The 21,842-nt window shown below is 37.5% G+C and overlaps 1 protein-coding gene and 1 pseudogene across 12 annotated transcripts in view; both read left to right on the forward strand.

Moving 5' to 3' along the window:
- The window catches only part of CNTN5 (contactin 5), a 1,392,146-nt gene that overhangs the window by 1,163,181 nt on the left and 207,123 nt on the right, over positions 1-21,842 (forward strand). The window lies entirely within an intron of this gene.
- Positions 14,744-16,456, forward strand: LOC123857635 (elongation factor 1-alpha 1-like; annotated as a pseudogene).

Consider the following 21,842-nt stretch of genomic DNA (forward strand, 5'->3'; position numbering starts at 1 on the left):
GTTGTTGGAGTCAGGGTGAGGAAGAGGGTAACCTGGAATGGTGGAGTTGACGTTTAAGAGTAGGATATTTGCAGTAGGGATTATGAAAGGGTTTCAATTTTTCTAGTAATGACAAGAGCTAAGATATGCCTAGTGGGGAGAAGGCCTGAAGTGAGTTAGAGGACAAGATCATTGGTACAGAGGAGAGAAGAAACTGAAAGTGCCAAAGAAGTAGAATAGTTATCCTCATGGATATTAAAACTACTAAAAATTAAGACAGGAGTTAGAAATGAGATGAATCAGAAACTAAACTTTACAAGCAATGAAAGTGATAAACCTGAGGCTCTTCTATACAACTCTAAAATAAAGGGTCAATGGAGATATGGTCTGGTGACCAAAGTCAAAACTGGGTGTTTTAGTGAGCAGAAAGTGAGATGTTCTGGAAGGACAGTGAGAATCCAGGAAGTCCCCTATCCCATATCCATTGTCCCTATGACATGAATGTTGACATAGGAGAAACAACTTCCACATCAGAGAGCTGCAAGGGAAGTAAGGTCAGGAGGAAAGAATCAGGTTTCCAGAGGAGCAAAATGGGGAAGAAATTGAGATAGAAGGTATAGAAGAGAATGCTGATGATCAGCTGTTCATTTCCATAGGGCACATGTGAAGATTTTAGAAATTGGAGAAGGGTGGAACTGGGGGTCATAAAGGGCAAGATAGAGCCATGTGGGGTTAGAATTTAGGGAGTTTTGACCCCTGTTAAAAGTGGTTTGCAGAGGAAGTTGCATTTAGCACACTCTCAAGTTTAGAATAACTACTTCTATCTAGCCCTTAAAGCATTTTGTCCTAATATGTGTCTGTCATCTCAGAGTGAAACACCTTGAGAACAAACAGTATCTATCAATTTTGATTCCCAGGGCTTGCCAAAGTGCCTGGCCCAGAGTATCTTCTAAATCAACATTTATTTTAAAGTGAATAAAATAGTATATAACACTGACAACCTGACAGTGTTATTTAAATAATTGTTATATAGTAAATGTGTTATGGTAAACTGAAAATTATATTTGTACACTGCAATGTTATGTATGAACGATTTTACCTTAGTTCTGTTTTCCCTAGTTATGTTTGAAAATGGGTCTAACACTGAGGCATATTTCCCTGGCAACATTGGTAAAAAAACACCATCCATCTCCTCCTCATTTTCTAAACAAGTTTAGAAACACCAGGTTAAACCATTAAACCAACTTTTTATATCAGAACTCCTTGGAACATTTGAAGAGTATTCTGATGATTAGAGCTGCTTGAAGCCTGAAAATTCTGAGAACCAGTCTCTGAGAAAAAGCCTGGGTCTTCCTTCCAGCCAACTTTTGCCACTGACAAATATGAACTAAACAGGAAAATGGAACTCACAGGGTAAAATCTAGTTTTTCAAAGAAAGAGAATAGGCCTCATTTCCTCTTGGATTAGAAATTAAATACTCCATCTGTGCAGGTCTTCAGTCATGCTTGGACAGAATGACAATGTGCAGATGGACTAGTCCTGGAACAAGCCCTCTCCAATTCTAAGAGAAGAAGAGGTTGATGTCAATTAACCTCAACATTCAAGCTGTATTCTTCACCAGATTGCCAGAGATCTGATATCCATTCCTTTAATGTATTTCCCTTTTGTCCTTCAAATATATGTATTTTTTTAATGTGAGCCTGTTTCTACTGGGGCAAAAAGAATTAGCTGAAGTCATGTTTGTGCATTCGTAAGTCAGAGCTTTCAAGGGATATTCAGTGAAGTCAGAATGATACTAGAAAGGAACAGCAGTAAGGAAAAAATCAAATGATGTGATTCTAGAATTTTTTTCCTCAGCAAGGCATGATCTCAACCTGTAAACCTCTAAAGGCTTTTATTATCAAGCTTATTCACATTTCTGTACTTATATTTCTGGTCTTACCTTGGTACAAAAGGTGGCATCTCTATGCATCTTTCTCTCTAATGATTCTCTGAATAATTTTTCTTAAAGCTTAAAAACAACATATTTCTAAATGGTCAATTCATGTTTGATCATGAATAAAGAATTTTATTAAATACTATTTTAACATCTCTTAGATCAGTATTTCGTAAACCCATTCCTCAGAATATTACTATATGTTCTGATAAAAATGAATTTTCTGGTCAAACAAATTTAGAAACACCAGGTTAAACCATTAAACCAACTTTTTATAACAGAACTCCTTGGAACATTTTATGCATTTGCTCTATGACTCTCAAAAGGGAGGTGTAGTATGGATTTCTAATGCTTATTTAATTCCAGAAACTCCTTTCTTGGAATACTTATTAACAATCTGATGTAATTCACAAAATACAATTGGGAAATGCTGATCTTAGGTGATTGTGTATTTTTTTCCCTTTTTTTAGCCTATGGAAGTGAAGAATTATAAAGTTACCTTATTTTGTATTTCATAATGAAGCACTCCACTTGGATCTGATGTTTAAAAACTTGGTTATTCTACAGACCTCAATTTTCTGGTAACTCCTGTCTATATCTATGTATATATGTATCTCATCTATGTCTATCTATCTATCATCTATCATCTATCTATCTATCATCTCTATATGTATCTATCATTTATCTAACTAATTAACTAAGTAAAACTGATCCATACCTTCCTTTTTCATGCTTTTTTTTGTCAAGTTTGGGTGTCAGGCTTATGCTGTCAATATCAAATACTGAATTGGAGGTCCTCCCATTTGAAACATCATTTTTAAAGTTCCATTTTGTTACCAACATTTAGTTAGTCTTTTGACCTCACTGTGTGATCATGATTTTGATGAGACATTCCTATGGAGAGTAAATGAAATTATTCCTATAAAGCACTTAACAAATAATATGGCATATTAGCTATTGTCATTGTTACCATTCAGGACAATGTGAGGCTAGTTTCTTTCACCAGTCATCAATCACATATGTTCTTATTGGAGAAAGTCATGTTTTTGGCAGGCATTGGAATGGCATTTTCAAACCTCTGGTGCCTTTGTTCTTTGACCACTAATCTCTTGGCCCAGCAAATGCTGATAGATGTAAGCTTCTGAAGAGTGTTCTGGGAGGTGTTTGTGTGACTGGTAAGCAACATGTGTGAAGGTTTGTATTTAGATGAAAAGCATGGCTTGACAGGAGTCTCTAAGGAGTCATCATTGCTTAATAGGTTTCCTTAATGACCAGTCAATTAAGAACTTGTATTTGCAAAATGCTTTGCCATCATTGTTTTTCTTTCAATTCTCTGAGCCATTACTATCATCTTACTGATGAAACAGAGACAGGAAAGTATATTGACTTGCTTTTGACTCTATGGTCTGAAATTCCAGGCACTCTTGGGACTTGGGTCTCAAGAATCCTGCTGTTCTAAGCAAACAGGGTTCTCTCAGGAGATGTACTCAGAAGACAATAGGACTAAATGTAGCCTGATAACAAACCATAAGAAGCTTTCAGGGCTTTTGGTCTGTAAAACAGTTCTGTGATTGTTCCCAAATTACTCCATTAATAGCCTTTCTCTAACAGTCATGATTTGTTTATTAAATTATTGGCCACTATCAGAATCAGACACTGTGGAGTAGAAAAGCTTTATTTTAAGATATTCTAGCACAAGCAGAATAAAATCTAATCTTTATGTAAAAAGGAAAAAGCTTCATTTAGCTTCTTTGTAAACATAGTAAATATAGCAGTTCAGATAGAAAAAAAATGGACATTTTATAGCCCACAAAAGGATTTTGCATTCCTTGTGAAAGAAATAGCTATCAATAATGCTTAAAGGTATTGAGTTTGAGGCCTGGCTAAGGGTAACTCTATTATAATTTTTCTCATATAAATACCTTTTATTAAATACTGGAAGGAAATAGCCCAAAACATAGATAGTGATTATATCTTCATGGGGAATTATATAAGATGTTTATTTTCTTCTATGTACAGTTTAATTTATCCATTATTGCTAATGAATATCCATTATTGCTTAATTTTTGAGTGGGAATAGGCACACACACACAATTTTAAATTACATTTATGTTTTATCTATTATTATGAGGAGGACTAAAACTATAATTATAGAATGACTCTGCTAACTTCTCTTAGAAAACATTCTCTCATCATTTGAAGATTTGTTCTTTAGTCTTGGATCTCTAGTTGTTAGTGACAAATGAAATAAGATTTATGTCTTTCTATAACAAATTTTGCTGTTCTAAATAAACACATCACAGAATGTGTAATAACTGTCCTCAGTAAGTAGATCATATTCAATGTTGAAAATACTGTGATATAGTTAAAAAAAAACTATCTGGCCATTCATGATAAATTCATTTTCTTAATATACTTTTCCTTTAAGCTAATATGAAGTGATATAAATGATTAGGCAAGTTTAGTTATACATGCCATGGACAATATATGAAAATATATTAATAGAAATTTATCAAATGTCATCTCTATGCAAGGCACTACACTAAGCAATGTGCAAAATAAAACATAAGATATGGTCTCCATTCTCACCATTGCCTATAATCCAGATTTTCCTCATCTTTTGCCTAGGCTACTTCAGTAATGTCTTAAATGATATCTCTGCTAGAATAGTACTGTATTTACAATGTAAATGTGATCATGTCTTATAAGTCTCCTCAGAGTGACATCAGCATCATGGTGGCATGGGACATTCCTTTTTTTCTCCCCTTTGATTCACAACTAATGAGAAATCCATAATGGAAAAGAAAAAAAGTGTCTCTGCACAGCATTCGAGGACGCCCATTGTGCACCAGAAAATGGATGTACATGACCAGAAAGGAGGTGGCAGAGCAAGCACAGTGGCAGTGGAATAGGTAGTGGCAGAGGCAGTGATGGCAGAGAAGGCAGAGGCAAGTTGACAGTGAGCCAGCACACCCTTTCTGGCAGAGGAGGTAAAGGGTAAAGGCAGTGAGTAGGGGTACCTGGTCACATAGCCTGAGGATAAAATCCTCTCGTTGTGGGTGGCGGGAGGGTCTCATGGACTGTCTTCTCATATCCTGGAGCAGACAGCAGAAGACATTTTCCTGCAGTTCTTTTTGTCTGCTTACTTCCCTTTTCTTTCCCTTCCCTTAGTCACTGAGGTCTCTCTTCAGATCCCTCTAGGTGCAGTACATGTGATAAATAGTCATCAGAATTAGAATATTGTTTTAGAAAATATATTAAATTCTTAACTATAGCTTAAAGGAAAAGAGCATTAAAATAACTATAGCCACCGCAACTTAGTAACATCACAGCATAAAAAGGGATAATTTGTGACATTAAAATATATAAAAGGAAAGTAAAAGGATGGAATCTTTATAGGAAATGAAGATAAACTGCTATCAACAATTTTCTCTATGAGATGTTTCATGTAAACCTCATGGTAACCACAAAGCAAAAATCTAGAGCAGAGATATGAAACAAAAACAAAAGGGGAGACTGAGCAAATCACCATGGAAAACTACCAACTTACTAGGGTAGACAGAAAAAAAGGAAAAAGAAACAATGGAGAAACAACATCACCAAAAGACAAAAGATAAGATGAGGATAGTAAATCCTTACACATCAATAATCACCTTAAATATAAATGGATTGAACTTATCAGGTAAAAGGCACAGAGTGGCTGGATGGATTAAGAACAAACAGACAAAAACAAAATACAACTAAATGCTGTCTACACAAGAGTCATTTCAACTCTAAAGACATACATGGACTCAAAGTGAAAGAATAGAAGATGATAAGCAAATGGAAATGAAAAGAAGGTGGGCATAACCAAACTTATACTAGATAAAATAGACTTCTCACCAAAAAAAGGTAATAAGAGACAAAAGAGGTCATTTTATAATGATAAAGTGTCAGTACATCAAGAAGACATAAAAATCATAAATATATATATGCTCCCAACACCTGAGCACCAAAATATAGTAAGTAATTAAGAATAGATCTTAAGGGAGAAATAGACAATAATACAATAATTGTATAGGACTTCAGTATTCTACTATCATCAATGGATAAATCATCCAGACAGAAAATCAACAAGGAAATATTGCAACTGAACCACACTTTAAAACAAATGGACTCGATAGACATATACAGAACATTCCATCCAATAACAATGGAATAGACATTCTTCTCAAGTGCACATGGAATATTCTTCAGGGTAGATCATATCTTAGCAAATCACAAATCTTAGCAAATTTAAGATTAAAATCATACATGGGGCACCTGGGTGGCTCAATCAGTTTAGAGACCAACTCTTGATTTCAGCTCAGGTCATGATCTCAGTGTCATGAGATCCAGCCCTTTGTTTGGTTCAGCACAGGGTGTGGAGCCTGCTTAATATTCTCTTTCTCCCTCTTCTCTCTCTCTCTCTCTCTCTCTCTCTCTCTCTCAAAAAAAAAAAAAATTAAAATCATACCAGCTATCTTTACTGACCAATATGGTGTAAAACTAGAAATTAACAAAAGAAGAAACTGAGAACATCTACAAGTATGCAGAAACTAAACAAATTTCTAAACAATCATTGGATCAGAGACAAAATCAAAAGAGAAATAAAAAAACTATCTTGAAACAAATGAAAATAAAAACATACCATATTAAATATTGTAGAATGCTACAAAAGAAGTTCTGAGAGGAAATTTTATAGTAATAAACATTTACATTAAGAAATTAAAAAGACCTCAAATAAACAACCTAATCTTATACCTCCTCAAACTAGAAAAAAAAGAACAAATTAAACCCAAACTTAGAAGGAAGGAAATAAGGATCAGGGCAGGAATAAATTAAATAGAGACCACAAAACCTATAGAAAGGAACAACAAAATTAAGATCTGGTTCTTAAAAAAGATAAATAAAATTGACAAAATTGACCTTTAGCTAGACTAAGGAAAAAAGAGAACAGACTCAAATAAATAAAATTAGAAATAAAAGAGCATACATTACAAATGATACAGCAGAATACAGCTGAATCATAAGACTACCAGAAACAAGTAGATACCAACAAATTACATAAACTAGAAGAAATGGATACATTTCTAGAAACATACAACCTACCAAGGCTGAATCAGGAAGAAGTAGAAAATCTGAACAGATCAATAATTGGTGAAAAGATTCAATCTGTAATAAAAAAGAAAAATATTAAAAAAAAAAAAAAAAAGGAAAACTCCAGGACCAGGTGGCTTCACTGGAGAACTCCACCAAAGATGTAAAGGAGAACTGATATCAATCCCCCTTAACTCTTCCAAAATATTGAGGAGGAGGTAACACTTCCAAATGCATTCTACAAGACCAGCATTACTTTGCTACCAAAACCAGGTAAGGTTACCACAAGAAAACTATAGATCAATATCCCTGATGAATATCAGTGCAAAAATCCTCAACAAAATATTAGCAAATCAAATTTAAGAACACATTAAAACACATATTAAAAAAGAACATGTTAAAAAAGTGTAAACACATACAATGGGGCACCTGGGTGGCTCAGTTGGTTGGGTCTCAGACTCTTGATTTCAGCTCAGTTCATGATCTCAGGGTCATGAGATCAAGCCCCAAGTGGGGCTCCACGCTGGGCATGGAGCCTGCTTAGGATTCTCTCTCTCAGTGTCCCTCTTTGCCTTTCCCATCTCCCCACTTATGTGCTCTCTCTCTCTCTTTCTCTCAAAAAAAAAAAAAAAAAAAGAATTATACACCATAGCCACCAAGTATGATTTATCTGTAGGATGCAAAGACAGTTCAACATACACAAATTATTAAGTGTATACATCACATCAATAAAATGAAAGATAAAAATCACATGATCATTTTAATAGATATAGGAAAAGCATTTGACAAAATACAACATCCTTTCATGATAAAAACTCTTTTTTAATAAATATTTTTTATTTATTTATTTGACAGAGAAAGAGAGCAGCAGGCAAAGGGAGAGGGAGAAGCAGGCCTCCCTTGGAGCGGGGACCCTGCTGTCGGGCTCAATCCCAGGACACTGGGATCATGACCTGAGCCAAAGGCAGATGTTTAACCAGCTGAACCACCCATGTACCCCATGATAAAACTCAACAGACTGAGTATACAAGGAACATGCCTCAACATAATAAAGGCCACATGACAAACCCACAACTAGCAACATGCTCAATGGAGAGAAATTAAGTGTTTCCCCTAAGAGCAGGAGCAAGGAAAGGATGCCCATTCTCACCACTCTTACTTATTTATTTTTCACAATATTTGATTTAATTATTTGAGAGAGAAAGAGCAAGAGAGAGACCACAAGCAGTAGGGAGGGACAGAAGGAGAAGGAAAAGCAGACTCCCACTGAGCATAGAACCCAATGTGGGGCTTGATTCCAGGACCCTGAGATCATGACCTGAGCAGAAGGCAGACGCTTAACTGACTGAGCCATCCAGGTGCCCTCCGACCACTCCTATTTAATATAGTACTGGAAGTTCTAGCTAAAGTGATTAGGCAAGACAAAGAAATAAAAGACATCCAAATTGAAAGGAAGAAGTAAATTTATCATCATTTAATGATATGATCCTATACATAAAAAATCCTAAAGAATCAGACAAAAATCTGTTAAAATTAACCAACTATTTCAGTAAAATTGTAGGATACAAAATCAACATATACAAATCAATTGCATTCCTTCACACTAATGATAAAACATCTGAGAAAAAAATAAAGAAAACCATCCCATTCACAATAGCATCAAAAACAATAAAATAGGAGGAGCAAGATGGTGGAGGAGTAGGAGACCTAAATTTCATCTGGTCCCAGGGATTCAGCTAGATAGTTATCAAACCATTCTGAACACCTACAAACTCAACAGGAGATTGAAGAAAAGAATAGCAGCAATTCTTTGAACAGAAAAGTGACCACTTTCTGGAAGATAGGACTTGTGGAGAAGTGAAGTGATATATGGGAAGATAGAACTCGGGGGAGGGAGCCTCTGTCAGCCAGCTATTGGCAAGTGATAGAGCCACAGAGCACAAAATCAGAACTTTTCAAAGTCTGCTCCACTGAGGGACATCATTCCAGTGGTTAAGCAGGGGGGTGGAACCCTCGCTGGGACAGAAAGACCAGGGATGCCTGAGTGTAGCAGAGCTACCAAGTATCAGAGCAGGGAAGCTGGCTGCAAAGACAGAGCCGAGGAGTGGGCTCTCAGCTCAGGGTTGCCATAAACCATGATCTGTGGCACAGTTGGGCAACTACTCTACAAGCAAGGACCCAACAAGTGGCAGATCCAGGGAGAACCCCTTCCTCCCCTGGAAGGAGTGTTGCAGGAGTGAACCACAGGAATCTGATGAGTTTGGAGACTCCAAATGGGGTTGTGTGCCAGAGATAGAAATGCTCAGTCATAGGCTGGGTGTGCTCGGAGCGTGGTCAGTGACCAGGGAGACAGGAGTGATTGACTGCTTTTCTCTGAGGGCTCACTGAGGAGTGGGGCCCCACGTTCTCCCCTCCTCTGGGGCCAGAGATTGGGAGGCCACCATTTTCATTCTCATCCTCCAAAGCTATCTGGAAAGGGTTCAGGGAACAAAAGCTACCGAGATCAAATCTGAGCAGGGCGCCTGGGTGGCTCAGTCGTTAAGCGTCTGCCTTCGGCTCAGGTCATGATCCCAGGGTCCTGGGATTGAGTCCCACATCGGGCTCCCTGCTCGGCGGGAGGCCTGCTTCTCCCTCTCCCACTCCCCCTGCTTGTGTTCCTGCTCTCGCTATCTCTCTCTCTGTCAAATAAATAAATAAAATCTTTAAAAAAAAAAAAAAAAAAAAAAAAAACCTGAGCAGATTACTTAGCCTGACCCCTGGCAAGGGCGGTGCAATTCCAACTCAGGCAAAGACACTTGAGGCTCACTGCAAAAAGCCACTCCCCCAGAAGATCAGCAAGAATATCTAGCCAAGATCAAGTTTACTGATCAATGAGAACTGCAAATCTCCAGTGCTAGGGGAATATAGCACATAGAATTCATGGCTTTTTCCCCCTAATTCTTTAGTCTTTCAAAGTTATTTTTTTTACTTTTCTTTCTTTTTTTTTTCTATTTTTTTAATTATTTTCTTTCCTTTTTCAACCAACATCTTATCTTACCAATTCGTTTTTTAAAATCTTTTTTTATTTTCATTTTTACAGTCATATTCTATCCCTTCAATATATTTAACATTTTTTTTGTGTATATATATATTTTTTCCTTTGTTAAAATTTTGGGATACAGTTTCTTCTAACAGACCAAAATATACCCTAAATCTAGTGTATGGCTTTGTTCTAGTCTCCTGCCTGATCACATTCTCTCCTTTTTTTTTTTTCTTTTTTCAACCAACTTCTTATCTTATCAATTCCTTTTAAAATCTTTTTTAATTTTCAGCTTTACATTCATATTCCAACCCTTCATCATATTTCCTTTATTTTTGTATATATATAAGTTTTTCTTTCTTTAAAATTTGGGGAGGCAGTTTCTTCTAACAGACCAAAATACACCCAAAATCTAGTGTGTGGCTCTGTTCTATTCACCAGCCTGATCATATTCTTTTTTTTTTCCTTTCTTCACCCCACAACCCCCAAGTTTTGGGGTCTCTTCTGATTTGTTTAGTGTGTATTTTTCTGGGGCCTTGTTACCGTCTTACATTTTATTCTCTCATTCATCTCTTCTTCTCTGGACAAAATGACAAGATGGAAAAACTCACTTTAAGTAAAAGAACAAGAGGGAGTACCGACTGCCAGGGACCTAATCAATACAGACATTAGTAAGATGTCAGAACTAGAGTTCAGAATGATGATTATAAAGATACTAGCTGGGCTTGAAAAAAGCATAGAAGATACTAGACAATCCTTTTCCAGAGAAATGAACTAAAATCTAACCAAGTTGAAATCAAAAAGGCTATTAATGAGGTGCAATCAAAATTGGAGGCTCTAACTGCTACGATAAAGAGGCAGAAGAGAGAATTAGTGATATAGAAGACCAAATGATGGAAAATAAAGAAGCTGAGAAAAAGAGAGATAAACAACTACTGGATCACGAGGGCAGAATTCGAAAGATAAGCGATACCATAAGACGAAACAACATTAGAATAATTGGGATCCCAGAAGAAGAAGAAAGAGAGAGAGGGGCAGAAGGTATACTGGAGCAAATTATAGCAGAGAACTTCCCTAATTTGGGGAAGGAAACAGGCATCAAAATCCAGGAAGCACAGAGAACCCCCTTCAAAGTCAATAAAAATAGGTCAACACCCCAACACCTAATGTTAAAACTTACAAGTCTCAGAAACAAAGAGAAAATTCTAAAAGCAGCTCAGGACAGGAGGTCTGTAACCTACAATGGTAGAAACATTAGATTGGCAACAGACCTATCCACGGAGACCTGGCAGGCAAGAAAGGACTGGCATGATATAGTCAGAGCACTAAACGAGAAAAATATGCAGCCAAGAATACTATATCCAGCTAGGCTGTCATTGAAAATAGAAGGAGAGGGTGCCTGGGTGGCTCAGTTGGTTAAGCAACTGCCTTCAGCTCAGGTCATGATCCTGGAGTCCCGGGATCGAGTCCCGCATTGGGCTCCCTGCTCAGCAGGGAGTCTGCTTCTCCCTCTGACCCTCCCCCCTCTCATGCTCTCTCTCTCTCATTCTCTCTTTCAATAAAATCTTTAAAAAAAAAAAAAACAGAAGGAGAGATAAAAAGCTTCCAGGACAAACAAAAACTAAAGGAATTTGCAAACACAAAACCAGCCCTACAAGAAATATTGGAAAGGGTCCTCTAAGCAAAGAAAGAGCCTAAAAGTAACATAGACCAAAAAGGAACAGCGACAATATACAGTAACAGTCAGCTTACAGGCAATACAATGGCATAAAATTCATATCTTTCAATAGTTACCCTGAATGTAAATGGGCTAAATGCCCCAATCAAAAGACACAGGATGTGTCAGGTAGGGAAAAAAAAACAGAACCATCGATATGCTGCCTGCAAGAGACTCATTTTAGACCCAAAGACACCTCCAGATTGAAAGTGATGGGATGGAAAACAATTTACCATGTTAATGAACATCAAAAGAAAGCTGGGGTGGCAATCCTTATATCAGACAAATTAGATTTTAAACCAAGGACTATAATAAGAGATGAGGAAGGACACTATATCCTACTTAAAGGGTCTATTCAACAAGAAGATCTAACAATTGTAAATATCTATGCCCCTAGCATGGGAGCAGCCAATTATATAAGGCAATTAATAACAAAATCAAAGAAACACATTAACAACAATACAATAATAGTAGGGGATTTTAATACCCCCCTCACTGAAATGGACAGATCATCTAAGCAAAAGATCAACAAGGAAATAAAGACTTTAAATGACACACTGGACTGAAAGGACTTCACAGATATATTCAGAACATTCCATCCCAAAGCAACAGAATACACATTCTTCTCTAGTGCCCATGGAACATTCTCCAGAATAGATCACATCCTAGGTTACAAATCAGGTCTCAACTGGTACCAAAGGACTGGGATCATTCCCTGCCTATTTTCAGACCACAATGCTTTGAAACTAGAACTCAATCACTACTAAGGAATGAATGAGTCAACCAGGAAATTAAAGAAGAATTTTAAAAATTCATGGAAACAAATGAAAATGAAAACACAACTGTTCAAAATCTTTGGGATGCAGCAAAGGCGGTCCTAAAAGGAAGTATATAGCAATACAAGCCTTTCTCAAGAAACAAGAAAGGTCTCAAATACACAACCTAACCCTACACCTAAAGGAGCTGGAAAAACAGCAAATAAAGCCTAAATCCAGCAGGAGAAGAGAAATAATAAAGGTCAGAGCAGAAATCAATGAAATAGAAACCAAAAGAAGAGTAGAACAGATCCATGAAACTAGGAACTTGTTCTTTGAAAGAATTAATAAGATTGATAAACCTCTGGCCAGACTTATCAAAAAGAAGAGAGAAAGAACCCAAATAACTAAAATCATGAATGAAAGAGGAGAGATTACAACCAACACCAAAGAAATACAAACAATTATAAGAACATACTATGAGCAACTATATGCCAACAAATTAGACAATCTGGAAGAAATGGATGTTTCTTAGAGACATATAAACTACCAAACTGAATCAGGAAGAAGTAGAAAACCTGAACAGACCTATAACCAGTAAGGAAATTGAAGCAGTCATCAAAAATCTCCCAACAAAGAAAAGTCCACGGCCAGATGGCTTCCCAGGGGAATTTTACCAAACATTTAAAGAAGAATTGATACCTATTCTTATGAAACTTTTCCAAAAAATAGAAATGGAAGGAAAACTTCCAAACTCATTTTATGAGGCCACCATTACCTTGATCCCAAAACCAGACAAAGACCCCATCAAAAAGGAGAATTACAGACCAATATCCCTGATGAGCATGGATGCAAAAATTCTCACCAAAATACTAGCCAATAGGATCCAACAGTACATTAAAAGGATTATTCACCACGACCAAGTGGGATTTATTCCTGGGCTTCAAGTTGGTTCAACATCAGCAAATCAATCATTTTGATACAATACATTAACAAAAGAAAGAACAAGAATCATATAATCCTCTCAATAGATGCAGAAAAAGCATTTGACAAACTACAGCACCCTTTCTTGATTAAAACTCTTCAGAGCATAGGGATCGAGGGTACATACCTCAATATTCTAAAAGCCATCTATGAAAAACCCACAGCAAATATCATTCTCAATGGGGAAAAACTGAGAGCTTTTCTCCTAAGGTCAGGAACATGGTGGGGATGTCCAGTATTACCACTGCTACTCAACATAGTACTAGAAGTCCTAGCTTCAGCAATCAGACAACAAAAAGAAATAAAAGGCATACAAATCATCAAAGAAGTCAAACTCACTCTTTGAGGTGATATGATACTTTATGTGGAAAACCCAAAAGACCCCACCCCAAAACTGCTAGAACTCATACAGGAATTCAGTAAAGTGGCAGGATATAAAATCAATGCACAGAAATCAGTTGCATTTCTATACACTAACAACAGGACAAAAGAAAGAGAAATTAAGGAATGGATCCCACTTACAATTACACCCCAAATCATAAGATATTTAGGAATAAATCTAACCAAAAAGACAAAGGATCGTACTCAGAAAACTAAAGAATACTCATGAAAGAAATTGAGGAAGACACAAAGAAATGGAAAACGTTCCATGCTCATGGATTGGAAGAACAAATATTGTGAAGATGTCAACGCTACATAGAGCAATCTTCACATTCAATGCAATCCCCATCAAAATACCATCCACTTTTTTCAACGAAATGGAACAAATAATCCTAAAATTTGTATGGAACCAGAAAAGACCCCACATAGCCAGAGGAATGTTGAAAAAGAAAAACAAAGCTGGTGGCATCACAATTCTGGACTTCAAGCTTTATTACAAAGCTGTGATCATCAAGACAGTATGATACTGGCACAAAAACAGACACGTAGATCAATGGAACAGAATAGAGAGCCCAGAAATGGACCCTCAACTCCATGGTCAACTAATCTTTAACAAAGCAGGAAGGAATGTCCAATGGAAAAAAGTCTCTTCAACAAATGGTGTTGGGAAAATTGGATAGCCACATGTTGAAGAATGAAACTGGACCATTCTCTTACACCACACACAAAAATAGATTCAAAATGGATGAAAGACCTCAGTGTGAGATAGGAATCCATCAGAATCCTTGAGGAGAACAAAATCCTTGAGGAGAGCTTTTTCACAACGGGTTTGCTGCCAAAACACAGGTGTGAAAACCACCACTCAACCTAAACCAAAATGGGAAAGGAAAAGACTCACATCAACATTGTCGTCATTGGACATGTAGATTCAGGCAAGTCTACCACTACTGGTCATCTAATCTACAAATGTGGTGGGATCGACAAAACTATTGAAAATTTTGAGAAGGAGCATTCTGAGATGGGAAAGGGCTCCTTCAAGTATCCCTGGTTCTTGGATAAACTGAAAGCTGAATGTGAATGTGGTATCACCATTCATATCTCCCTGTGGAAATTCGAGACCAGCAAGTATTACGTGACCATCATTGATGCCCCAGGACACAGACACTTTATCAAAAACATGATTACAGGCACATCTCAGGCTGACTGTGCTGTCCTGATTGTTGCTGCTGGTGTTGGTGAATTTGAAGTCGGTATCTCCAAGAATGGACAGACCCGTGAGCATGACCTTCTGGCTTACACACTGGGTATAAAACAACTAATTGTTGGTGTTAACAAGATGGATTCCACTGAGCCACCCTACAGCCAGAAGAGATACGAGGAAATCATCAAGGAAGTCAGCACCTACATTAAGAAAATTGGCTACAATCCCAACACAGTAGCATTTGTGCCAATTTCTGTTTGGAATGGTGACAACATGAGGAGCCAAGTGCTAACATGTCTTGGTTCAAGGGATGGAAATCCACCCGTAAAGATGGGAATGCCAGTGGAACCACACTGCTTGAAGCTCTGGTTTGCATTCTGCTGCCAACTCGTCCAACTGACAAGCCCTTACATCTGCCTTTCTAGGACGTCTACGAAATTGGTGGTATTGGTACTGTCCCTGTAGGCCAAGTCAAGACTGGTGTTCTTAAACCTGGCATGGTGGTCACATTACTCCAGTCAATGTTACAACTGAAGTAAAGTCTGTTGAAATGCACCATGAAGCTTTGAGTGAGGCTCTTCCTGGGGACAATGTGGGGTTCAATGTGAAGAACGTATCTGTCAAAGATGTTTGTCGTGGCAATGTGGCTGGTGACAGCAAAAATGACCCACCAATGGAAGCACCTGGCTTCACAGCTCAGGTGATTATCCTGAACCATCCAGGCCAAATCAGTGCTGGATATGCCCCTGTGCTGGATTGTCACACAGATCACATTGCTTGCAAGTTTGCTGAGCTGAAGGAGAAGATAGATCATTGTTCTGGAAAAAATCTGGAAGGTGGTCCCAAGTTCTTGAAATCTGGTGATGCTGCCATTGTTGATATGGTTCCTGGCAAGCCTATGTGTGTTGAGAGCTTCTCTGACTATCCTCCTCTGGGCTGTTTTGCTGTTTGTATCATGAGACAGACGGTTGCTATGGGTGTCATCAAAGCAGTGGACAAGAAAGCAGCTGGAGCTGGCAGGGTCACCAAGTCTGCCCAGAAAGCTCAGAAGGCTAAATGAATATTATCCCCAATACCTGCTACCCCAGTCTTAATCAGTGGTGGAAGAATGGTCTCAGAACTGTTTGTGTCAATTGGCCATTTAAGTTTAATAGTAAAAGACTAGTTAATGATAATAATGCATCGTAAAACCTTCAGAAGGAAAGAAGAATGTTTTGTGGACCATTTGGGGTTTGTGTGTGTGTGTGGCAGTTTTAAGTTATTAGTTTTTAAAATCAGTACTTTTTAATGGAAACAACTTGACCAAAAATCTGTCACAGAATTTTGAGACCCATTAAAACAAAAGTTTAATGAGGAAAAAAAAAAATCCTTGAAGAGAACATAGATTGTAAGAATTAATGTAAAAATGAAACTACCCGAAGCAACCTCTTTGACCTCAGCTTGCAGCAACTTCTTCCTAGACACATCAACAAAAGTAAGGGAAGCAAGGGCAAAAATGAACTACTGGGACTTCATCAAGATAAAAAGCTTTTGCACAGCAAAGGAAACAGTCAACAAAACCAAAAGACAACTGACAGAATGGGAGAAGATAGTTGCAAATGACATATCAGATAAAGGGCTAGTATCCAAAATCAATAAAGAACTTATCAAACTCAACACCCAAAGAACAAATAATCCAATCAAGAAATGGGCAGAAGACATGAACAGACATTTCTGCAAAGAAGACATCCAAATGGCCGACAGACATATGAAAAAGTGCTCAACATCTCTTGACATCAGGGAAATACAGATACCACCTCACACCAGTCAGAATGGCTAAAATTAACAAGTCAGGAAATGACAGATATTGGTGAGGATGTGGAGAAAGGGGAAACCTCCTACACTCTTGGTGGGAATGCAAGCTGGTGCAGCCACTCTGGAAAACAGTATGGAGGTTCCTCAAAAAGTTGAAAATAGAGCTATTCTATGATCCAGCACTACTGGGTCTTTACCTGAAAGATACAAATGTAGTGATCCAAAGGGGCACATGCATCCCAATGTTTATAGCAGCAATGTCCACAATATCCAAACTATGGAAAGAGCCTACATGTCCATCAACAGATGAATGGATAAAGAAGGTGTGGTAAATATATACAATGGAATATTATGCAGCCATCAAAAATGAAATCTTGCCATTTGCAACAACGTGGATGAAACTAGAGGGTATTATGCTAAGCAAAATAAGTCAATCAGAGAAAGACAATTATCATATGATCTCACTGATATGAGGAATTTGAGAAACAAGACAGAGGATCATCGGAGAAGGGAGGGAAAAATGAAACAAGATGAAACCGGAGGGGGAGACAAACCATAAGGGACTCTTAATCTCAGGAAACAAAATGAGGGTTGCTGGAGTGGAGGAGGGTGGGAGGGATGGGGTGGCTGGGTGATGGACACTGGGGAAGGAATGTGCTAGGTGAGCACTGTGAATTGTGTAAGCCTGATGAATCACAGACCTGTACCTCTGAAACAAATAGTACATGATGTTAATTAAAAAAAACAATAAAATATTTAGGAATAAATTTAACCAAGAAATGAAATATCTGTAATTTAAATCTATAGAACTCTGGTGCTCACTTCGGCAGCACATATACTAAATCTATAGAACTCTGCTGAAAGAAATCAAAGAAGATACAAACAAATGGAAATACATCCCATGTTCATAGATTGTAAGAATTAATGTAAAAATGGTACTACCCAAAGCCATCTGTCTATAGATTCAAAGCAATCTCCATCAAAACACCAAAGACATTCATCACAGAAATGGAAGAAACAATTCTAAAATTTGTGGGGAACTACATAAGACCCTGAATAGCCAAAGTCATCCTGAGAAAGAAAGAACAAAGTTGGAGGTATCATGTTCCCAATTTCAAACTATACTACAAAGCCATAGTAATAAAAACAGTATAGAAATGGCACAAAAATAGACACATCGACTAGGGCAACAGAATAGAGAGCCCAGAATTAAACCCTGGCATATATGACCAACTAATATTTAACAAGGGAGCCAGGAATGCCTAATGGGGAAAAGATAGTCTTTAACCAACAGTGCTGGGAAAACTAGAGAAACACATGCAGAACAATGAAATTGGACCCCTATCTTACACTGGTTACAAAACTTAACTTGACATAGATCAGAGGCCTAAACATAAAACCTGATAGCATAAAATCCTAGAAAACATAGGGAAGAAGCTCATCAATACTGGTCTTGGCAATATTTTTTTAGGAATGATGCACACACCACAAAAGAAAAAAAAAATCAACAAATGGGACTACATCAAATTCAAAAGCTTCTGCAAAGCAAAAGAAACTATTAAAACAATTTTTAAAAACCTACAAAGTAGAAGAATATTTTTGCAAACCACATATCAGATAAGAGGTTAATATCCAAAATATATAAATAACTCAGTCAACTCAATAACAACAAAAATCCAATTTAAAAAACACAGGCAGAAGAACTAAATAGACATTTCTCCCAAGAGGATTCAAAGTGGCCAACAGACACATGGAAAGATGCTCATCATCACTAATCATCAGGGGAATGCAAATCAGAACCACAATACCCCCTCACATCTGTTAGAATGTCATCATCAAGTACAAGAACAGGTGCTGGCAAGGATGTGGTGAAAGGGAACACTTATAGATTGTTGGTAGGACTGTAAGTTGGCCCAACCACTATGGAAAACAATAGGGAGCTTTCTCAAAAAACTAAAAATAGATCGACCATGTGATTTAGCAATTCCACTTCCAAGTATTTACCCAAAGGAAATGAAAATAGGATTGCAATTTGTTATCTGCACTCCCATGATTATTCACGATGACCAAGATATGGAAATAACTCAAATGCCCATCATTAGATGAATGGATTAAAAGGATGTGGCACATATACATAATGGAATATTATTCGGTCACAAGAAAGAAATATATCTTCCCATTTACAAAAACATGGATGGGCCCTGATTGAGCACATTACGCTTAGCATGATAAGTCAGACAGAAAAAGTCAGGTACTGTATGATATTACTTATATGTGGAATCTAAAAAAGTTAAATCTGTGAAAAACAAAGAGTAAAATGGTGTTTACCAGGGATGGAGTGAATAAGAGCAATAGTGTTTAAGGGTACAAACTTGTGATGAGTAGTAAATAAGCCAGAGATCTAATGTGCAATAATGAATATAGACAATAATATTGTACTATAATTATGCAATGTGATAAATATTGTTACATTGGTAATCATATTACAATCTGTGTTTTAAAGTAACATTCTGTACACCTTAAACTTACATAATGTTATATGTTAAATTTACTCAATACAAAAATTTTAGGTAAAAAATAAACTCCTCATCTCTCCCTCCCTATAGGATAATGTTCAAACTCTTCATCATGACAAACAAGATCTTCTCTTATTTGGGCCATATTTTCATCTTCATCTTTTGCCTACCCATCTCCAAATTAACTCTGAAGTAAAATTAACAGCTGGAGCCCTCTTATTATCCAGGCAGTTCCACATTTTTATGCATCAAAAAGCTTAGATGATTTCCTCTGCCTTTTAATGCCTTCACACCAATGAGATAAAGGGATGAGCACTTCTGATCTTTTTCTATACCCTCTTCAGAAGATGAAGCATGGCGGGGCGCCTGGCTGGCTCAGTGGATTGAGCAACAGACTCTTTTTTTTTTTTTTAAAGGTTTTATTTATTTATTTGAGAGAGAGAGCACATGAGAGGGGGGGAGGGCCAGAGGGAGAAGCAGACTCCCCGCTGAGCAGGGACCCCGATGCGGGACTCGATCCAGGGACTCCAGGATCATGACCCGAGCCGAAGGCAGTCGCCCAACCAACTAAGCCACCCAAGCGCCCCGAGCAACAGACTCTTGATTTAGGCTCAGGTCATGATCTCCTGGTCCTGGGATCAAGCCCTGCATTGGGCTCGCGCTCAGTGGGGGAGTATGCTTGAGAATTCTCTCTCTCTCCCTCTGCCTCTCCCCCCACTTGCATGCACTCTCTTTCTCTCACTCTCTCTAAGTAAATCTTTAAAAAAAGAGAGAGAGATGAGGAGTAGCTTATCTGATAGTTGATATTAATGAAAGCCAGACATGCACTGAGTATCTGTTCTCACATCTCATGGTAACTTGCCTCAGTTCTGCACCCTTAAGTTTAATGAATTTGAGATCTAGATCCTACCTACACTTACAGATTAAACCTGAATCAGCTGGATCAGCCTCTAATTCCATTAGTTCTGTTGGACGCCTTGCTTTGTGCTTACATTGCCACCGTATTCTCCAACTCAGCTCTGCTAAGGAGCATTACATTTTTTTGAGAAAAAAATTGTTATGTTGTTTTATGTTATGTTATGTTATGTTATGTTATGTTGTTATGTTATGTTACGTTGTTATGTTGTTTTAGTATTAGCATTCTTTGACCCCTTTCACTCTATTCTTTACCTTTACACTCTTCACCTGAACCCAAAGAAAATGAATAATAGAATTTGGGTGCCAAACCTTACCCTGAATTTGTAAAGATCTGTCATCCTCCAGGGAGTATTAATTTCAATTGTGGTAGTAAGTAGGAAAGCCTGATTAAAATCAGGCTTTCTAGAAAAAAAGCTGATTGCTGACACTTAGGTCCTCATTTGGCTCCTAGTGCATATTTCTCAATTGTTTAAACCTGGATAGAAAATGATATGTGTTTGGTATCCTAGAAATGTTCCACTAAATTTTTAAAAATCAATTTCTTATAAATAAATCCTTTCCAAATTATAATTTTTTAAAACCTTCATCTCTTTCCTTCTCTCTTCTGGAAAGTGCCAATTCTAGTAACTTTTTAACTCATTCATAGGCTCTTGTATTTTTAACAATACCTTATCCATATACTCATGATTTTTTTTCTTTCTGCAAAGGACTTTATTTCCATTTAGTCAACTACTTGGGGGGGCTCCAGGGTATTTAAAAAGCGGCCTAGTAGCTACAGGAAAAGGCTCAGGTAAAAGCCCTGCCACCCAGGAGTATGCAAGAGGGACCCCTCAAAGGCTGCTGGTTTGGAGGCTCCTAATCATGCTTAAAGGTAAACCTTTCAAAGAGATACTCACCAGCACAGCCTGGGGGCCAGTCAGCCTAGGGGAAACAGTTAGTCAGGTGTTGGCCATCTTCTTTTTTTAAAGTTTTTATTTAAATTCTAGTTAGTTAACATACAAGGTAATATTAATTTCAGGTGTACAATATAGTATTCAACACTTCCATACAACACCCTTTGCTCATCACAAGTACACTCCTTAATCCCCACACCTATTTAATCCATCCCCCATCCACCTCCCCTCTGGTACCTATCAGGTTTTTTTGTAGTTAAGAGTCTGTTTCTTGATTTGCCTCTCTCTCTTTTGTTTTTCCTTTTGCTTTTTGTTTTGTTTCTTAAATTCTACATATGAGTGAGATCATATGGTATTTGTTTTTCTCTGTCTGACTTACTTTGCTTAGGATAATGTTCTCTAGCTCCATCCATGTCATTGCAAATGGCAGGATTTAATTCTTTTTAACCTGAGCAATATTCCAGTGTGTGTTTGTGTGTGTGTGTGTAGGCACATATATACACATATATCACATCTTCTTTATCCATTCATCAGTTGATGGACAATTGGGCTATTTCCATAATTTGGCTATTGTAGATAATGCTGCTATAAACAAGGTGCATGGATCCATTTGAATTACTATTTTTTTTAA

Source organism: Mirounga angustirostris, unplaced genomic scaffold, assembly GCF_029215605.1.
Source record: "Mirounga angustirostris isolate CCGP_5_RB_7025 unplaced genomic scaffold, mMirAng1.0.hap1 SCAF_13, whole genome shotgun sequence".
Lineage (NCBI taxonomy): Eukaryota > Metazoa > Chordata > Mammalia > Carnivora > Phocidae > Mirounga > Mirounga angustirostris.